The following is a 19,145-nucleotide window of genomic DNA, read 5'->3' on the forward strand; positions in this document are numbered from 1 at the left end:
AAAAAAAAAAAATCCACACTTTTCATTATGGCATGTAAGTACTTCCACAAAAAACAAACCTGTTGCCATCAAGTTGATCCCGACTCATAGCAACCCTATAGGACAGAGTAGAACTGCCCTGTAGAGTTTCCAAGGTTTCCACTGGTGGATTTGAACTGCCAACCTTTTGGTTAGCAGGTGCAGCTCTTAACCACTACGTCACCGGGGTTTCTGTAAGTACTTTTAGGTCTAGCCTTTTCCTACCCTTCCAGTATTTCCTGGCATTACTTTCAGCTAAGATAGCCTAGTCTCCTGCCTTGTGCATATCTATCTCCGTGCTTTGTATTTTCTAGTCCCTTTACTTTTTTTTTTTTTTTTTACTTAGAATGCCCTCTCAGTCTCCGTTATTTCACTTTTGAACCCTGGCTGTACCTTCAGATCACATGGACAGGCTTGTGTGCATGTGTGTGTGTGTCTGTGTCTGTGTGTATGTGTCTGCTTTAGGTGAAAGTTTACAGTACAAGTTAATCTCTCATTCAAAAATTTATATACATATTGCTTTGCGACATTGGTTGCAATCCCCACAATGTGAAAGCATGCTTCCCCTTTCTACCCCAGGTCCCCTGTGTCCATTGTCTAGCTCCTGTCCCTTCCTGCCTTTTCATCTTGCTTTTGGAAAGGAGTTGCCCATTTGGTCTCATTTATTTGATTGAACTAAGAAGCATGTTCCTCACGTGTGTTATTTTTTGTTTTATAGGCCTGTCTAATCTTTGTCTGAAGAGTGGGCTTTGGGAACGGTTTCGGTTCTGGGTTAGCAGTGTCCCAGGGCCATAGTTTTGGGGGTTCCTCCAGTCTCTGTCAGACCAGTAAGTATGGTCTTTTTTCATGAATTTGAATTCTGTTTCCTCCTGCTCTGTCCAAGGCTGTCCGTTGTGATCCCTGTCAGAGTGGTTGTTGGTGGTAGCTGGGCACCATCTAGTTCTTCTGGTCTCAGGCTGAGAGAGTCTCCGGTTCAAGCGCTCCTTTAGTCCTCTGGGCTAGTATTTTCCTTGTCTTTGCTTTTCTTCATTCTCCTTTGCTCCAGATGGAATGGGACCAATAGATGTATCTTAGATGTCTACTCACAAGCTTTTAAGACCCCAGACGCTACTCACCAAAGTGGAATGTAGAACATTTTCTTTATGAACTATGTTATGCCAATTGACCTAGATATCCTCCAAGACTATGGTCCCCAGGCCCCAGCCCCAACTACTCAGGGGATTTTTTTTTTTTTTTTTTTAATGATAGTCATGCCCCACTCAATTCTAAACTCTGGGGAGGTGGCCAAGACATCAGTAATTATGAGAAGCTCCCCACTGACTAAGGTACAGCCAAGGTTGAGAACTGTTGCCTTTGTCCAACCACCACTCCAGCCTGGAGACTCATTGCTTCTTTCTCCAGACTCAACAAGCGTCTGTTGTCTGCTGTTAGCACAAACTGATTTGGCACATAGCAATTCTGTCTTATGCCCTTTTTGATAAAGTTCTATCTGAAAAGTCTCCGTGTTACCCTATGACTTGCAAGACCTGAGAATGGTGCAGACACCCAGTAAGTGCTGGCTGACAAGCTGATACATTTGTCTGGAGGAGTAGAAAGAACACAGCACCAATCCCCTGGTGCTGGCATCGTGCTGGATGGGGACACTAAAAAGGAGTTAAAAACCCAATCTTGTCAACATCAACAGTGATAAATCATGTTGACAGTATGTACCTTTGATATGATATGATGACAATGGGACTTTACATCTGTAATCTTCCTTCCAAAAACCCCAAATCCCCGTTTCATCATGAGAAAGCAGTCCCTGGGTGGGGTAAATGATTAACGTGCTTGGCTACTAACTGAAAGGTTGGAGGTTTGAATCCATCCAGAGCCAACTCAGAAGGAAGGCCTAGAGATCCACTTCTATGAAAACCCTACGGAGCACAGTTCTCCGCTGACACACATGGAGTCGCCATGAGTTGGAATCAAGTAGATGGCAACTGGTAGTGGTTATCACGAGAAAAACATCAGACAAATCCCACCTGAGGGATAGCCTGCAATATAGCTGACCAGTGCTTTGCAAAACTGTCAAGGTCATCAGAAATAAGAAAAGTCTGAGAAACTGTCACAGCCAAAGGGGGCTAAGAAGAAATGACAACTAAATGTGGTATCCCAGATGGGATTCTGGAACAGAAAAACTAAGGAAATCTGAATAAAGTATTGGCTTTAGTGAATGACAATGTATCAGTATTGCTTCATTAATTGCAACAAATGTAAAAATCTTAATAATAAGGAAACTGGGTGCAAGGGGTATACGAGAACTCTGTCGTATCTGCTCAATTTTTTCCATAAATCTAAAACTGTTCTAAAAAAAATAGTCTATTAATAATTTTTTTTTAACTTTTTAATTCATCTTAAAAAACCAGTCCCACAACCCACGGCAGCATTCCCACATCTGCTCACCCTGCCTGACTGGCGGCATAAACTATTTGCCCTGTTTACCGCATTCGGTGCTCCTGTAATGGGGACTGTGCTTCAGAACCACACAGTCAAAAGCCAACAAAGGCTTTTAAAGCTTTTAAAACAAGTGCTTTGGGTCCAAAGGAGGCCAGTGATGGATCTGTGGCCTCTGGGGGAAATGTAACTTGTTTCTTCAATTTGCATTTTAAATGCCCATCAAATAAACAAATACCAATTATTCTGTTTAATAGCCTAACTTGAAATGATTGGCCTCCTTACAAAGTTCCAGAGAAGGAGTGATGACGAGAGAGGACTCAAAAGGCTAGGGATGAGGAGAGAGCACATGCCAGGAGACCAGGAGTCTCAGGGGCTGGGGACACCCTTACCGAATTCCCCACATTGCCCTGAAGGTCCCTGGACAGCTTATGAGTGGGGGAGGGGCACCTCTGGCCCAGATCATTGCTGCTGACCCCTCCCTGGGCTGGACCCTTCCCACTGGGTTCCTCTCTATTACCAGGCCCTCGAGCTTGGCAGGGCCTCCTTGAGTGGCCCAGTGGCTGGGATTCTGCCCCACCATTACTCACCGCCCCACAGGTGGGAGGCTGGAGGCTGGACTCTTGAAGGCAGTCAGTTCAGGAGGCAACTCAGATCCCCATCAATCAAACCTGTCTCCCTAGAGCCCAGCCCTGGATCCAGCCTTAACCCGGCTGGATGCACAGGTGGGGCAGGTGAGGCCGGTCTCTTTATTACATTGCAACAGACTTGTTGTCTTATCCTGGGGCACCCCTTAATCTTCTGGGGAAGAGAAACATGGTCAAAGGAAGAAAAAAAAAAAAAGATAGGAGAGAAAGAGCTGGCCATGAAGAGAGAAAGGCAAGCAGGCCTGGTTTTTAGGAGTCTCCCTGGAAAGACCCCATGCTGGCCCACCACTGGACCAGTGCCCGGCTGCTATCCTGACTGTCACTGCCAACTAAGATCTAATGCACCATTATTCCAGGGCTTCTCATAACAGCCCCTAGAGGCACACAGAGCAGTACTGTTTGGCCAGCTCTGCAGAAAAAGAAACGTGAGCACAGACCAACGACATGAGTTGTACAAAGTGAGTCAGGGGTTGGGACTCAGGCTCCTGCCTGCCAGCACAGTGACCTGAGGCCCCCAGCCCTGAGAGGGTTTCAGCCAGGTTCCAAAGAGTTCATGTCGAGGCACTGCCCAGAAGTCACAGGCCAGTCCCCACAGGCTGGGCAGGGGAGAGTATGTCAGGGCAGTGTGGCTTGCCTCCTTCACATGCCTGCTAACAAAGGTCCATTCAAGAGAGGCCAGACAAGCAGTCCCAGCACTGAAGTATACACCCAGGGCAGTGGCCAGGGCCAGGCTGCCCACAGCCAGGCCACAGTGCCAGGTGGCTGGGCTGGCCCCCTCCGCTGTCTGCGCAATAGCCTACCTCCTTTAAAGCACAGCCCAGACAGCCCACAGAGCTCTGCGTACATTCCCCGCCATTTCCTTGGGGGTGGGGGCAGCATGGGGATGTGCCCTGACCATGGGCGGGATACTGGATATGTGCCCTACCAATGGAAGGCAGGGGCTATTCAACCCTGTCTGTCTCTGTTTCAGGAAACATATGGTCCCCTCCCTTCCTGTCACCTTCCCTGATTCCCAGGGCTAGCCATCACTAGTGCGTGTGCCTCCCCCATCACACTATAAATTCTTTGGGGACAGAGGCACACTCTGGGCATCTCTGTGTCCCCAGCACTTAGCACAGTAGCTGCTCAGTAAGTGCCAATGAATGAATAAACGGACGCTACAGTGGCATCATCCCATTTAGTTGTAATGCCATCTGACCTCAGAACAACCCCACGATCTGTACGGAACTTTAAAGGAATTTAAATTCTTTCTCTGTGCCCCCTTTCCTCATTCTTGCTGGCTGGGTCTGTCAAATCCCAACCACCAAAACGCCATGGAGAACCAGCCTCCCTCCATTGACGTCAGCCCTTGAGCATCTCCCAGACCTCAGAGGAGTCAGAGTCCTTGCTTTTAGACCCTAACAAAGGAACGGGGCGGATGAGGGGATGACAGGGGATGAAGAAATACACACGTGGGCAGGGATGTGTTGTATGCATGTGGGCGCGAATGATAGGAAGGGACACAGCTTTGAGGGGCAAGTGGGCTTTTAACACCCGCTGGTGGGTAGGGCTTTCCCCATACATGTCCATCCGTACATGTTGACTGGGTTTTGTCCATGTGTCCAACACCACGCCAGCCACTGTGGGGGATACCGTGTATAAGGCAGACCTTGCCTTTGGAGAGATAAGTGGGGTAGAGGGGAGAAGGTGAATATAAACGCAGGCCCAGTGGGATGTGTACAGGGGAGGGGGAAAGTGGGTGTTTCCCAGGGATTAGGAAAAGCTACTTGAAAAAATGAATACTTGGGAGGAGCTTTGAAGGATGTGATGAAGGTCCTCACCCACCAGCAGTCCACTTGCCCCTCAAAGCTGAGTCCCTTCCTGTCACTCACGCCCATGTGATGATTACGACGATGATGAGAATCTGCCGTTACTATCGTTATTATAGCAGATAATATTGGCTGCTGCTGTATGCTGTCAAGTCGATTCGGACTCAGCGACCCTACAGGACCTACTAGAACTGCCCCATAAGGTTCCCAAGGAGCAGCTGGTAGATTCAAGCTGCTGATCTTTTGGTTAACAGCCTGAGCTCTTAACCACTTTGCTATCAGGGCTCCAGAAAATATTTACTAAGTGTTTACTATGAGTTAGGTACCATGCTAAGCACTTCACATAGCTTATACTACTCAATCCTCCTGTTCATATCACAAGTAAGGAAATGGAGGTTTAGAAAAGTTAAGGTGAGTAGACAGTAGCAGAGCCCAGATTAGAACCCACGCGTGTCTGTCTCCGAACTCTGCCACTCTCTACTTAGCCTGGGAGAGTGCCTGGAAAGACAGGTCCCTGCAGCCAGATTACAGAGAGCTTTGAATGTCAGTGGCAGGCATCAGTACTGATTCATAGGCAATGGAGAACCAAAAAAAACATAAACCCATTGCCATCAAGTTGATTCCAACTCACAGCGACCTTATACGACAGAGTAGAACTGCTACATAGGGTTTCTAAGGCTGTACCCTTTATGGAAGCAGACTGCCATATCTTTCTCCCGCAGAGCACCCGGTGGGTTCAAACCTTTCCATTCGCAATGGAGTGCTTAACCACTGCACCACCAGGGCTCCTTAGTGGAGAATGAGGGGAGGATTTTGAGTAGAGGAGTGGTATAACTGGATCTGCGGGTATGGTGGGGTGGGGCTCTGAGAATGGAAGTTGGAGGACCACTGGGTGAGAGGTAGGAGGGTGAGAGACTGCTGCTGGGCTGGGTGAGGCGAGGAGGTGTATGGGAACCTGGCAGCTCAGGCCTATGTGTCAGGTTACCTGTGCGTGAGAAAGGGAGTGTGTGCGCAAGGGTGAGTGCATGGGGAGGGGTTTCCTGATGAAGAAGAAGGCTGAAGAGCCTTCCTCGTGGGAGTGGAGCTTCCAACCCTAATCCCAAAGCAGGAGTGGATGTGAGGGTGGCAGGGGGACAGAGGAAGAGTCAGGACAAATTAATTGGTCCCCCCCGCATCCCCCCAGCAGGAGGGCTCCAGCAAGAAGCCCGCAGGGCCTGGCATAAAGGAGGGACTCAGTGAATATTTATTAAAAGGATTTGAGAGCTCTGGTCTCACAACCAATGCCTGGCATTGCCCTTCTGCTGGGTAGAGTGGAAGAGTGGTTGTGAGGCCAGTCACTGTCACCCCAAAGTGATGCCCCCTCATTCCTGGCCCTTTCTGTCACAACTTGGATACTCTGAGCTGGGGCAGCGCATTCCCCTGTCCCAGCCTTGCCCACGTGGCCCAGCCCCTTCCTGGGCCCTGTGCTCCCCCGCATATCTTTATAATAAGCTTGTGCCTGTATAGCCTCCAAGCTGAATCCACAGCTTCCCAGATCAGGGCCTCCCACCCATTCCAGAGCAGAAATGTGCTGCCAAATTGGTTCCAAGCCTTTGTCCTGCTTCTCGGATGCCAAGGACAGACAGCCAGTGTGGTCTGCCCATAACCAGCGCCTCCTGTCTTAGGCTGCCCAAAGGCTCTCCCTCCAAAGGATTTCATGTTGTTGGCTGCAGTGGAGTCGGCCCCGACACGTGGAGGCCCCATGCGCAACAGATCGAAACGCTGCCTGGTCCTGTACCATCCTCATGATCGGTTGAGGCTCAGATCACTGTGATCCATAGGGTTTTCACTGGCTAATTTTAAAAAATAGACCACCAGGTCCTTCTCTCTAGTCTTTCTCAGTCTGGAAGCTCCGCTGAAACCTGTTTGGTCAGCACCATAGCAACACGCAGGCCTCCACTGACAGATGGGCATGGCTGTGCAGGAAGTACCCTGGCTGGAGACTGAACCTGGGTCTCCCACATGGAAGGCGAGAATTCTACCACCGGACCATCACTGCCCTTCACCAAAGAATTTCATAGACCCACAAAACAGTGGGCCTGGATCTCATGCTCTCTAGAGGACATCTCTTTAAAGGCTCCACCCAGCTCCAGTTCACAGCCTAGCAGAACAGACCAGGCAGACCACAGCGTTCAGGAGGGGGCGGCCCCCTCAGCGAGAGAGGAAAAACCCTGCTCTCAACTTCCTGAGCACCTCTGTCCCACTGGGAGAAAGGAGAGACTTCTCTGCAGTAACCAGAGATCAGCCCATTTCCGGCTCAGCTCAGCTGCAGCCCTGATTGCAGAACAGTATGTACAATTTGGGACCTGGAGAGAAAACAGCTTATCTTTCAAGGCGGTATAATCCATAAAAATTCAGAACACGAAGAATCTTAGAAATCATGAAATCTAAACCGCCTTCTTGCCAGATGCAGAAACAGAGGTCTAAAATCGTGGAGGCTCTGTTACTGCGCACAAACTTAGTCCATTTCTGGGTTCCACCAGGAACCCAATGTGCGTCTGAAAAGATCTCTGTGGAATGAATGCATTTGCCTTTGGGATGCACAGCTAAGACTAGAACCCACGTCTGAGCCTCCAGGCTCTCTGCCTCCTTCAGGCTGTGCCTTTCATGAGGGTTTGTTTCCTCCAGGGCACTGGGGCAGAAGCTAGTGTGGGTGATTCATTAGATGATGAGTCCTGGGGGCTACCTGGCAGTCTGCCATCCAGATGGCAGCAGACTAAATCCAGCGGGGCTGAGGGTGGGGAGAATACATGTTCTGGTTTATGGGAGGGCAGATCTAGGGTGAGGTTGACTCACCCATGGCTTGTGGGGAGTTCCCAGGGTCTAGGGAGCTGCTCCTCTCCACAGCCTTGCTGTACCCTCCAGCCTCACCTTCCAAGTAAACATAAAAGAGCAGGTGCTCTGATGGTCCCTGCCCACTAGAGGAGCCACACTTTATAAGGAACATCCCAATCTCCAGAGGGCTGATGGTCATAAAGGAAGGATGGCAAGGAATACAGTACAGGCAGTGTAGGGTCAAAACTCCTGGCTGAGGAGTCAGAAGGCCCCAGCCCCTATTGTCATGTGACCTGAGCCTCAGTTTCCCCATCTACAATGTCCAGACTGCATGTTCCCTCAAAGCTCCTTCCAGCTCTGAGAAATCTAGGCTTTTGAGCTTAGGGACCGTGTCTCCCTCTTCACCATCTGTCCCCAGCAATTAATATGTCACCTAGCACATAAACCAGCTGTCATTGAGTTGATTCCGACTCATGGCAACCCCGTGTATCAGAGCAGAACCGTGATCCACAGGATTTTCAATGGCTAATTTTTCAGAAGTAGATCACCAGGCCTTCTTCCAAGGTGCCTCTGAGTAGACTTGAACTGCCAACCTTTCAGTTAGCAGCTGAGTGCATTACTTAAGAGAATCTGTCGAAAGATTTCAAGATCATATGGAGGCGAGGATGTGCGATGGAATGAAACGTTGTCCAGCCATGAGCCAGCCTCAAGATCATTGCTATGTTTGGGCCCACTGCATACAGAAGCAATTTTGGTCCACGTCTAGGCTCGAGTCTGGCACCTAGGAGAGGGTTTCTGATTTTGAGGGAATCTAGAAGCAACTTTTCCTCCACCTTCTTCAGGGCACCCAGGGAGATGCTAAGGTTTTTCTTCTAGGCTCCTGAGCCTCCACATCTTCACCCCCCAGAGCATAGAGGTAGATGAGGCAGGAAACTCCCTCTGTCTTCCTTCCCTCATCCCAGCCTGAGACCTGTTTAGAGGGAAGAAGGGGTGTGTGCTGAGGAAGGTGATGGTACATGTTATTATTGGCAGCATGTAAGAGCACGCACAGCATGAGGTAGGGTGTATGTGTAGCATTGTGGGTGGTGTGTGTGCAGGATACAAGTGTGATATGTGTGTCTGGTGTGTGAGGTTGTGTTTATGGAGTACTGGTTTTTTTTTACGTGGCAAGTAGGATGTGGGGGGTGTGTGTGTGTGGAGTATGTGTGAGGGTGTACTTACAGAGCGTGTGTAGTATATATGTGGGGTGTGTGTTTAAGAGTACGTTTATAGGGTGTGTGTGAAGTGGTGTGTGCATGTGCGTGTTGTGGTAAGGGGCCGTGTCAGGTTAGGGCGGGAGCTTGAGATCCAGGGTCTCCAATCCAGAGAAGCCAGGGTAACCAGTATCCAGGCAACCATATTGGGGGGAGGGGAAGAGAAATGGAGGTGAGGAATGGGCAGAAAAAGGAGGAGGGAGGCTGAGAATTAGAGAGGAGTTTCCATGGCAACCACCAGGCAGGTCACATGCAAAAGGCTAAGTTGCGGAAACAGATATACACATCCACACATATACAATGTGAGGGCGGCTGAGCTCCAGAGTGCAGGTTCTGTCATAGAGAGAGTGGGCTGCCCACTGATCCATCTCCAAGCCTGGAAATTCTGGCCCGGCCATAGAGCACAACGCCAAGAGACAAAGGAAGTGAAGACAGAGGCCACGTTTGTGGGAGAAGCCCCTGGCTGCCACAGCCCCTGCACCTGGAGGCTTGCAGCAGGGGATGGGCAGATCCATTTCTCCTGGATGGCTGCTCTCTGCTCCCACCCTTGGGCACTTTCTCTACCAGCCACCACTTGTAACAGCTGGAAGCAAGCACCAGGAGACCCAGGCTGCTCAGCCAACTCTCCACCGAAGCCCAAGGAAACAGTGGGGGAAACAGGGTTCCTGGCTCCATTGAGGTCAGCCCTGTTAGGAAAGAGGGGCTGGACATGAGGGAGAGGAGGGAATAGGACTGGGTCCCCCCACCCTCCACCCTGGGAAGAAAACAGATTGGAAAGAAGAACCGGGGAAAAAATTGATGCAGACCTTCTCCTCAATCCCCATACCCTGGAACTCCAGGCCCTTCTTTACCTGCCCCCACCCCCTTGCCTGCTGCCCAGCTCCAATCCCTGGCCATGACCCCCACGCACCAAACAAGCAAGTTCCATTTTGTATGGCTCGTGTGCTCACACTCCCTCGTCCTCACATCCACACGCCCCACGCCAAGTCTCCACAGCCTCCAAGTAACAAAGGAAAAACACCCTCCGGATAAGACATGGTGGGAGCCGCCCTGCCATTCTCCCAAAACCATAGCCCCAAGCTCAAGGCAGCATCCTGAGCATTTGCCAGTCACCAGCCTCACCCGCACCGCGCTACCTGGCTCCCCTCGGCGGCTCCTAGGCCCTTCCGACGCCCACCTCCTTGTTTACATCCCCAGACCCGCTTCCAGCTGTTCAGGCGGGGACGAGGACGGCCGCTGGCCACGAAGGACCGCACACATCCACGGTCACAGACAAAGCCCGCCGCTCCCGGGGGTCGGTCCCACCCGAGCCTCCTGCCCTCCTTCGAAGAAGAACCTAACCCGGCCTCCCCGCCCCACCCCAGCGCCTTACCTGCTCAGCCCGGACCCCTGGGAGCCGATCCTGGAGGACGTGCCGAGCCCCGAGGCGCCGGGGAGTGGCTGGGCTGGGGGCGGGCGCTGGGCGCGGCTTCCGCGCTTTCCCGCCTCCCCGCTCGGCGGCGCCGGGGCCCGAGGGGCGCGGCCTGCCGGGCGGGGGCTGCTGGGGGCCGGGCCCCTGGCCCGGTGCCTCGGCGTCGGCTGGCTGCTGGCCGCGGGCCGCGTCCCCTGCCTCCGGCCCGCTCCGGCTCGCGCGCAGCCCTCCGTCTGGGCGGTTTTTCCCGAGGCCAGCGGCGCTCGGAGAAGCAACAGGAGCCTGCCCGTGGGGGCGTGCGGCGCGGGAGCGATTTGCGCCCGGCTGTTGCTTTTTGGTTTTCCTCTGGCGCGGGTGGGAAGGGAGCGAGACAAACACAGTGCCAGAGCCAGTGACTCTGTGAAATAGTAAACTGAGGGGAACGGAAAAATCAGAGAAAAGAACGCAGCACCAGACACAGCAACCCACGTTAATTGGGAGCCTTGGCAATTAAGGGGAAGTGAACTAAAAGCATGAATGGCAGTGTCGTAGGCGCAGGAGCCAGCTCTGGTTGTAGCTGTCATTTTCAGTGAGAGCCAGGTGGGGTGCTGGCGGCGGGGCCCTCATCCCTACCACAGATGTACCCAGGCCCGCTTTTCAAGACCCCCACCCCACTCTCAGGCCACAGCTCGGTCCCCTCACTGCTCCCTGTTCAAGCCCCGCTCCACTCCAGTCCTCACGCGTCAAAGTTCCAGATGACAACTGCGAATTTTTAGATTTGGCCTCCGTGATCTTGGGCAAATCACAGAAGGACCCTCTTGAGCCTCAGTTTCCTCATGTGAAAATGGCGAAGATTAACACTGACCTCTTGGAAGGCTTAGCGCAGTGCTCACGGTGAGCGCTTGAAAAACTGGCTGTGACTACCGGGAGGAGAGCCTGTAGGAAGACAGGAAGGCCAGGCACAGGCAGAAACCACAGGAACACAGCGAGGGGCAGCCATGCTGGTAGTACCCAGAAAGTGGGTGGAGGCTGCTCAGCCTGAGCCAAGATGTGAGAGGGAAGGGGTGAAAAGGGGGCAGTCCTGAAAGACACTGTGACAGTCCAAGTCTGGGTAGGGCCACAGGGTCTTCCTTACAAACCCCAAACCCTATGGTGATAGATGCTTCTAGGAAGAGCTGGGTAATGGATCAGGAGACCCAGCCCTGCCTCCACATCCCCAGCCCTGGGCCTCAGTTTTCTCATTTGTGAAATAAGGGTGAGGATTAAATATTCCCCACAGTCCCTTTCAGCTCTAACCCTAGATGATTTACTTATTTATTTATTTATTAAAACAACACATATTTATTATATTTCCAAAGTCAAAATCAGTCTCACTGCGATAAAACCAAGGTGTCAGCAGGGCTGGTTCCTTCTGGAGGCTCTAGGGGAGAAAGTTTCCTTGCCTTTGCCAACATCTGGAGGCCAGCATCCTTCCTTGGCTTGTGGCTGCATTGCCATCTTTCCCCTGTGCCTGTCATCTCATAGCCACCTTCTTCTTGTATAGTCAAATCTCCCTCTGCCTCCTTCTGATAAGGACAAAAAAGGACAGTTGTGATTAATTTAGGGCCCGCTCAGATGATCCAGCGTAATCTCCACAGCTCAAGATCCTTAACTTAATCACACATGCACCATCTCTTACACCATACAGGGTAACGTTCACGGGTTCCAGAGATTAGGTCTGGATATCTTCGGGGGCCATTACTCATCCTGCTGTAGCACTCTGTTCATTTATTCAACAAAGATTTACTGAACACCAGGAATTGTGCTATCACTGAAGGAGCAGCAGTGAACAAGTATTTAGTTCCATATTTCCCCAAAAAATACTTTTTCTAATAGACTCTACTTAAGTTCTTTTTTTTGTTGGTGTTGTGCTTTAGATGAAAATTTATAGAACAAACTCACTTCTCATTAAACAGTTAGTACACGTATTGTTTTATGACCTTGGTTAACAACCCCATGACATGTCAACACTCTCCCTTCTCTACCTTGGGATTCCCTATGACCAGGTTTCCTGTCTCCTCCTGCCTTCTGGAAACCGTGCCGTCTAGTCCTTGCCCCTGGACTGGCGTGACCCGTTAGTCTTGCTTTATGTCTTGTTTCATGGGCCTGTCTAATCTTTGGCTGAAGGGTGAACCTCAGGAATGACTTCATTACTGAGCTAAAAGGGTGTCCTGGGGGCCATATTCTTGAGGTTTCTCCAGTCTCTATCAGGCCAGTAAGTCTCCTCTTTTTTTTTTTTTTGGTGAGCTAGGGTTTTGTTCTACATTTTTCTCCGGCTTTGTCCGGGAACCTTTATTGTGATCCCTGTCAGAGCAGCCAGCAGTGGTAGCCAGGCACCATCTTGTTGTACTGGACTCCGTCTGGTGGATGCCATTCTAACCCTAGATGATTTAATTATTTTAATAAATGGTTGAGTCTCAATACCCCAAGGCATAAGAGAGAAATTAATTTAAGAAGGATTTGAGTATGTTTGGAGCCAGTAGAGAGAGGAACCATAAATGACTACTGAGAAAGAGAGGGGAAGAGAGCCCCACCAGGGCAACCCTTGGGAAGACAAGTCTGGCCCCTTTAGCACAAGCCCTTGAGGAGAATGGACCCCGCTGTGGCCCAGTTGCAAACTCTGGGTTCTGGTAAAAGGTAAAGCTCTTCTACCTCAAATCTTGCCCAGCTCTGTGACGTTAAACAGACCAAATAATCGTTCTGTTCCTCTGTTTTTTCCTTTTTTAACTGAGCACTTTGTTACAACTGTCTTATCCCCTTTGCATTTCCTCTGGGTGGGAGAGGCAAAGCTGCACCACTTGCTAGGCGCATGTCCTTGGGCAAGTAGATGAATCCCTTCCAGGCACCCTTGACGTCTGCCTTTTGGCCACCTCTCTGTGTTCCTTTCAGGGATCCTATTGGTGAGGACATGTAAAAAACCTAGGCTTTGCAGACCTGTTTGAGAAAGGAAGGGCCAATGGGTCAGGACTCCAAAGCTGGGCCACCTGTTGGTGCCAGCCCCTTTTCTGCCAGGGAATTCTAAAGTGTTTGGCCACTTTACCCCCATGTCACCTTGCCTGTCACTGCAGACCAGTGACAGGATAGTAGCAGCCACATTCACATGAGGAACAGTCGTGGCTTGACCTCAGATAGTGCTTCTTCACATTCCATCCCAGGGCACTGCTGAAGGAATTTGGGATGTTACAGTCACAAACCAGCTTGTTCTGGGGGGGGGTCACGTCTCCCTTCTAGCGGAAAAAGAAATGCATCTACCCTATGAAAAATGCAGGTCTGGATAAAAAGAGGTCACCAGTTGCTACCATTCTTTCAACACATTTAACTGATTTGAGGAGCCACTCTGCTGAGCCCTGGACCAAGCTCTGGGGAGACAGTGGTGACAGTAAAGTCACGGTCCCTGCCTTTGTGAAGTATACCTAATGGGAAAGATAGATATTCATCAAATAGTCCTGCAATAAGTGTGTCATCAAAACACTGATCAGGGCCCTGAGGATGTAGCATGTGAGAAGCAAGCTGAAGGGTCAGGAGGATGAAATGAAGGGGCCAGGAGTTGGTGTGCCAGGCAGGGCTGAGAAACGATTCTGCCACAGGAACAGAAGAAGCATGGGCAAAGGCCCTGAGGCAGGAGGAAGCCAGTGTGGCCATAGAGCAGAGTGGGAACGCTGGAGAAGGAAGCAGAGGTCAGGCTAGGGCAGGCCTGGTAGTCCCTGGATGATTCCAGCTTTTATCCTTAGGGCAGTGGGAAGCCACTGAAAGACATTAAGAAAACTGTTACAAGCAAGAATGACGGACCCCGCAGTCAGGGCTCAGGGCACTGTGAGGAAAACAGTGGTAACTTGCTGAGCAGTAGGCCTGGTCGTTCTCTAGGGCTAGAGGGTCCTTCTAGAAGGCTCTTCTAGAGGCCCAAGATACAAAGAGGTTCACAGCAGTGGTGGAAGGAGATCAAGAAAGAACAGGAACCATTCCTACCCACCCCCAAATTGGAGCCACGGGAAGACCTAGGACTAAGAGGATAGCATCATCCTTGGGCATGGAAGCGACTGCTCCACACTTCAAGCTTGTGCTGAGCTAAGTACCCTACAACTGTGTAGTTAAAACCCCATCTGGATAGCACTCGTGCCACTTGTACTGTGGCAAAAATAGCCCTTCGACAAGTTAGTGCCTGGGTTACCCAGCCACTGACAAGAAGGGAGACCAGAAGTATCAGGGAACACCCCCTGCCACTCCTAGCAGGTAACTGTCCAAGGCGGCCACGGGAAGCTATGAGATGTCATTTCATACCGGGGCGTAGACTGTAGAACCTGAGCAGACCCTGCCAGGCAGCACCTGGCCCGGACCATTTGCAGCTCACAAACTGCTGCTTTGTGCCATTCGCATTCACTTTGCTTCATACAGTCCCTGGGTGGTGCAAATGGCTATCATGATCAGCTACTAACCGAAAAGTTGGGGGTTCGAGTCCACCCAGAGGCACCTCAGAAGAAAGATCTGGTGATCTATTTCCAAAAAACCAGCTTGGGAAAACCCCACGGGCCACAGCTCTATCCTGACACACACCTTGTCGTCCTGAGGCAGAACTAACTCAACGGCAACTGGTTTTGCTCTGTCCAAGTTTGAGTGTGTGTCTTCGCCCCTCAGCCAAATGATGAGCCCCAGTGTCTAGGACAGAACAGTGCTTTCCTAACTCCTTGGCTGAATAGAGCTCTTATCACTTCCAAGCCACTCCTGATCCTGGACCCCTCCTACCCTGACCTTTCTTTCTCGAACTCCTCCACTTCTCCCTGGATAGCTTTGTTGGGCAATTTGTCATTTACATATTTCCTGGACAATGTAATCCACGACCGTGGTTTTACCATCCCACTTAGGGCTGATGGCCCCACAGTCTCCAGCCTGGTCCTCTCCCCAGAGACCCAGACAAGTAAACCCCAGGGCCTTCCTCCTAATCAATCCATCACCAAACTCCTCACAGCCGCTTCCGCCCTCCCCATGTCCCCCTTAGATTATAAAGGGCACTGTCCCAAACTGGTTCCTCACCAGGAAAGAATGTGCTATCCTCACTCCTCTCTCCATGCTGCTTCTCATCACTGTAGCTCCCTCCAGCCCCACTGTTTCTGCTCAAGGCCAGACCTCCGTGTGTCAGCCTCCCACTAGTGACTCTGCCTCCTCTCCCCACCCCTAGTCTATCAACTTTTGCTTGGTAGAGTTGTCTTCCACAACTCAAATGTGATGAAAACCTTCAACATCTCCCTATCTTCTACAAGGTAAAGTCCAACTTCTCAACATGACATTCACTCTTGACAACCTGGCCCCTACCTGCCTTTCCTGCTTTATCTCCTGACCCACTCTCTGCCCTTCCTTACCCAACCCTATCGCCCTCAATACCCCAATCCTTACAAACGCTGTGCCCCAGCCAGACAGGGCCCCTCACAATTATCTAAGCACTCTGCCTTCTTTATTGCCCCAAACCTTTGCTCATACAGGTTTCTCTGCTTGAAACATCCTCTCCCTTCCCTTCTCTACTTGTAAAAATCCTACCTACTGTACAAAGTTAAATTCAAATAGTACCTTATCAAAATTAGTGCCGTCTTGTCATTAACAGCGTTGCGTCTCTCCATCTCTAACTGTATAAATCATATTCTGAGTTTCACTCATGCATGTATCAGCTTCCCCAATAGAATGGGAGCTCCTTGTGGTCAGGCCTGGCATCTTACTCCATTTATCGGTCCTAATGCCTTGCACAGTGCCCCACCTATAACTTGTTGAATTTAAGTGAACAGTAGCTATTGACTATGAGACACTGTATGATCTTGCCCCAATCAACCTGGTCAGACTTATTTTGAACACCTCCTTCCTTGCTCTCTCTCCAGCCAGCAACCTCCCAGCTTAACCAAAAGGGGGCTTTAGAACTGATTCCCTGGGCCTAGACTACATCTGTGAATGCATTGCTTTGTTCTTTCTTCCCAAGGTGAAGGGATGAAGAACCTGGTGTTGTTGAGGCCCCGGGCAGAGGAAAAATGGGTAGTGAGGGTAGTGAGCCTCGTGGGGCTCTGATCATCCCCACATGAAGGCCTTCTCCCAGGCCATGGGTCCTGGGGACCTCCTAGGCCAGACTGACTCAGAGGAAGAGCAGATAACACTGGCGCTGAGCTGCTCAGGAGGGACTGGGTGTTGTGGCAGACATTGCTGGTTGCCTACCCCAGATCTGGGTGGACCTCAGATCTATTCTCTTCTTTTTCTTTATAAAGACAACATTTTTCAAACTGAGCAGCAATGTGCTCAGTTTAAACTATTCACTTTACCAAACTCCATTGCAACTAGGGGTGTCCATATGACCCAGTTCTGGCCAAGATGTGAACAGAATTATACAGAGTAGGACTTCTAAGACAATTGTTTTCCTAATAAAAAGGGACAGACTCAAAGGTATGTGTCATTTGTCTTTTGTCCTTCCTTCTTCCTTCTTTTTCCTTTCAGGAATAAGGACTTGGTGGCTAGAAGTAGAGCAGCCCCCTTGCAACCGTGAGGAAAGAAGCCTCCAACTAAGAATCGAAGGGCAGGAAGCTGGAAGGAGCTCCACAACATTGTGGAGTTGCTACACTAGCCATGAATAATCTCATTCCAGACTTCTTGTTATGTGAGAAAATTAAACTCCTATTCTGTAAAGCTGCACTACCCCTTCTCCCCTAGAAGACCTCTACCTACCACTTGCAGCCCCATGGGCACTCCCCAGTAATACCACGTGAACCCCATTAGCACACTCCTGTCAGATGCCAGCACAGCAAAAAACAGAAACCAATATAGCATTTCTCTTCTTGGAATGGGCCTTGCATGGTTCCTTTCCTTAAATACCTTTATATCAGGGTCTTGATTTTTGGGAACGGGAGAAGCAAAGGGAGTTGCAATGGGGAGAAGTATGAAATAAAATCTCACTTTGTCTCACCCTCAGGAAGCTCATAACATATGAAAGAAAACGGCATTATTTAGGGCATGCCGAAAGATGGATGAGATTTGTTTCTGAGTGAAAGATCCACCCCAATCCCGTTAGCCTGGAGAGCCAACTGCTGCCTGATTAACTTCAACTTGCCTTATAAGTGTGAAATGTCACCTCGAGGTGCTGATCTCTAATTATGAGCACACACCTTCCAGAGCTGCTGGTTATCCAAATTCGAGCACATGACCGCTCCTCCCCGTAGCCTTTTCCCCCTGCAAACATGCAGCCATTTGTCTTTTCCCAGTGAATGCAAATGGGAGAAAATCTGAGTGATATTGCCTTTTGGAGATAATGACATTGGAAATTCAAGACATAATGGCTCCTTGGACAAAACCAGAATAGCTTCATGTTTCTGCTTTCCTCGTACACAGAAAAACTGACAGCCTGTTAGCAGAAGCAGGCGACTGAACGCCTCACCCCTCCCTGAGTGCCTGGAGCCAGCATTCGTGGGGAGAGGCACCTGTTTATCATCATACGCTGTCCTCCAAACCGCCAGATCCAGGCTCAGAACAGAGGCTGTCACTGAGTTTTCTGAGCCAGGAGAAATCACAGGGACCCAGCAGGCACCTCCATTCAGCTTGTAGAACCACTTTGCAACAAGACATTAACTCACTTGCCCAGTCATTTTTGCTTGGTGAGTAAGACTGACTTGAATCCACTTATTCTCCTTTGCATCACCCCAAAGCTGGGGCTGATGTTTGGAAAGATGATAAAAATGATTTGGGACTGGTAGGTAGATAGTTGAACTTCTTTATAAGGAAGTCGCATGAAGCCTGCTGGCTAACTGCCAAGAGGGTAGAGAAGTGCTTCCCTATGGAGCAAACTCGGTGCTTGTACACAAACCTGTATTTCTCCCAAGGAGGCACAACGTGCCCAGAGGCCAGCATCCTAGATCTACCTGACCTGTCTTGGGAAGAGGGCTCATCTCTTATGGCCATGGGTATCCAAGAAGGATGCTGGGCAGCTGAGCAGACCACTGTGGCCATAGGGGCACTCCCTCTCTTATCTGTTTATAATGGGCTCTTGGATCTATTGACTTGTCCATCCCTCCCAGCCCTCCTGTAATTCAGTAATCTCTCTGATGATTCTGTTTATGTTACTGCCTGTTAGACCGGGGCCATGTTTCATGTCCACCATTTAAAGCATTATCTCTATTGATTTCATTTTTCAGGCCTTGTATGGACCTTAGATGTGGCTGGTGGGGGTAATGAGCATAAAACCCTCACCATTCTGGCCATTCACTCTGTCATTAGCCTTTGAAACTCATCTTGTTCCTGGCACATTGTTAAAAACAGAGTCCACAGTGTCTTCCTTAACTATAACTCAGAACTTTCTGTTCTAGAATCAGGAGAAAGGATATGGTGACTTAGCCCAGGAGACTAAGTTCTATGCTCTTATATGGTGGATAACTTGAGAACTAGAAGGGGTGTCTGGCTTATGTTTTTAACTCTTTTCACCAGCGATTCTCTTCTTGGAGTGGATCCTGCACAGTTCCTTTCCTCAGATACCTTTATAGCAGGGTCTTGATTTGGGGAAGAGAAGGAAGCCAATGCAGTCGGGTGGGGAAAAGTCTGAAATAAAAGCTCACTTTGTCTCTCCCAGGAAAATCATAACATGTAAGAAAACGGCATTATTCAAGGAATGCCTGCTACTTGCCAATTAAAAAAAAAAAAAAAAAAAACTAATCCATTGTCATCAAGTCGATTTCAACCTGTAGTCACCCTGCAAAACAAGAGTAGAACTGCTCCATAGGGTTTCCAA

At 50.0% G+C, this 19,145-nt stretch overlaps 1 protein-coding gene across 3 annotated transcripts in view; it reads right to left on the reverse strand.

The window, feature by feature from the left end:
- The window catches only part of FXYD6 (FXYD domain containing ion transport regulator 6), a 34,996-nt gene extending 24,543 nt beyond the window's left edge, over positions 1-10,453 (reverse strand). For all 3 annotated transcript variants that reach the window (XM_049856693.1, XM_049856695.1, XM_049856694.1), the window contains exon 1: positions 10,346-10,453. The gene's annotated coding sequence lies outside the window, so the exon portion shown is untranslated. The remainder of the gene's footprint in view (positions 1-10,345) is intronic.
- Positions 10,454-19,145: the final 8,692 nt, after the last annotated feature.

Source organism: Elephas maximus, chromosome 17 (genome assembly GCF_024166365.1).
Source record: "Elephas maximus indicus isolate mEleMax1 chromosome 17, mEleMax1 primary haplotype, whole genome shotgun sequence".
Lineage (NCBI taxonomy): Eukaryota > Metazoa > Chordata > Mammalia > Proboscidea > Elephantidae > Elephas > Elephas maximus.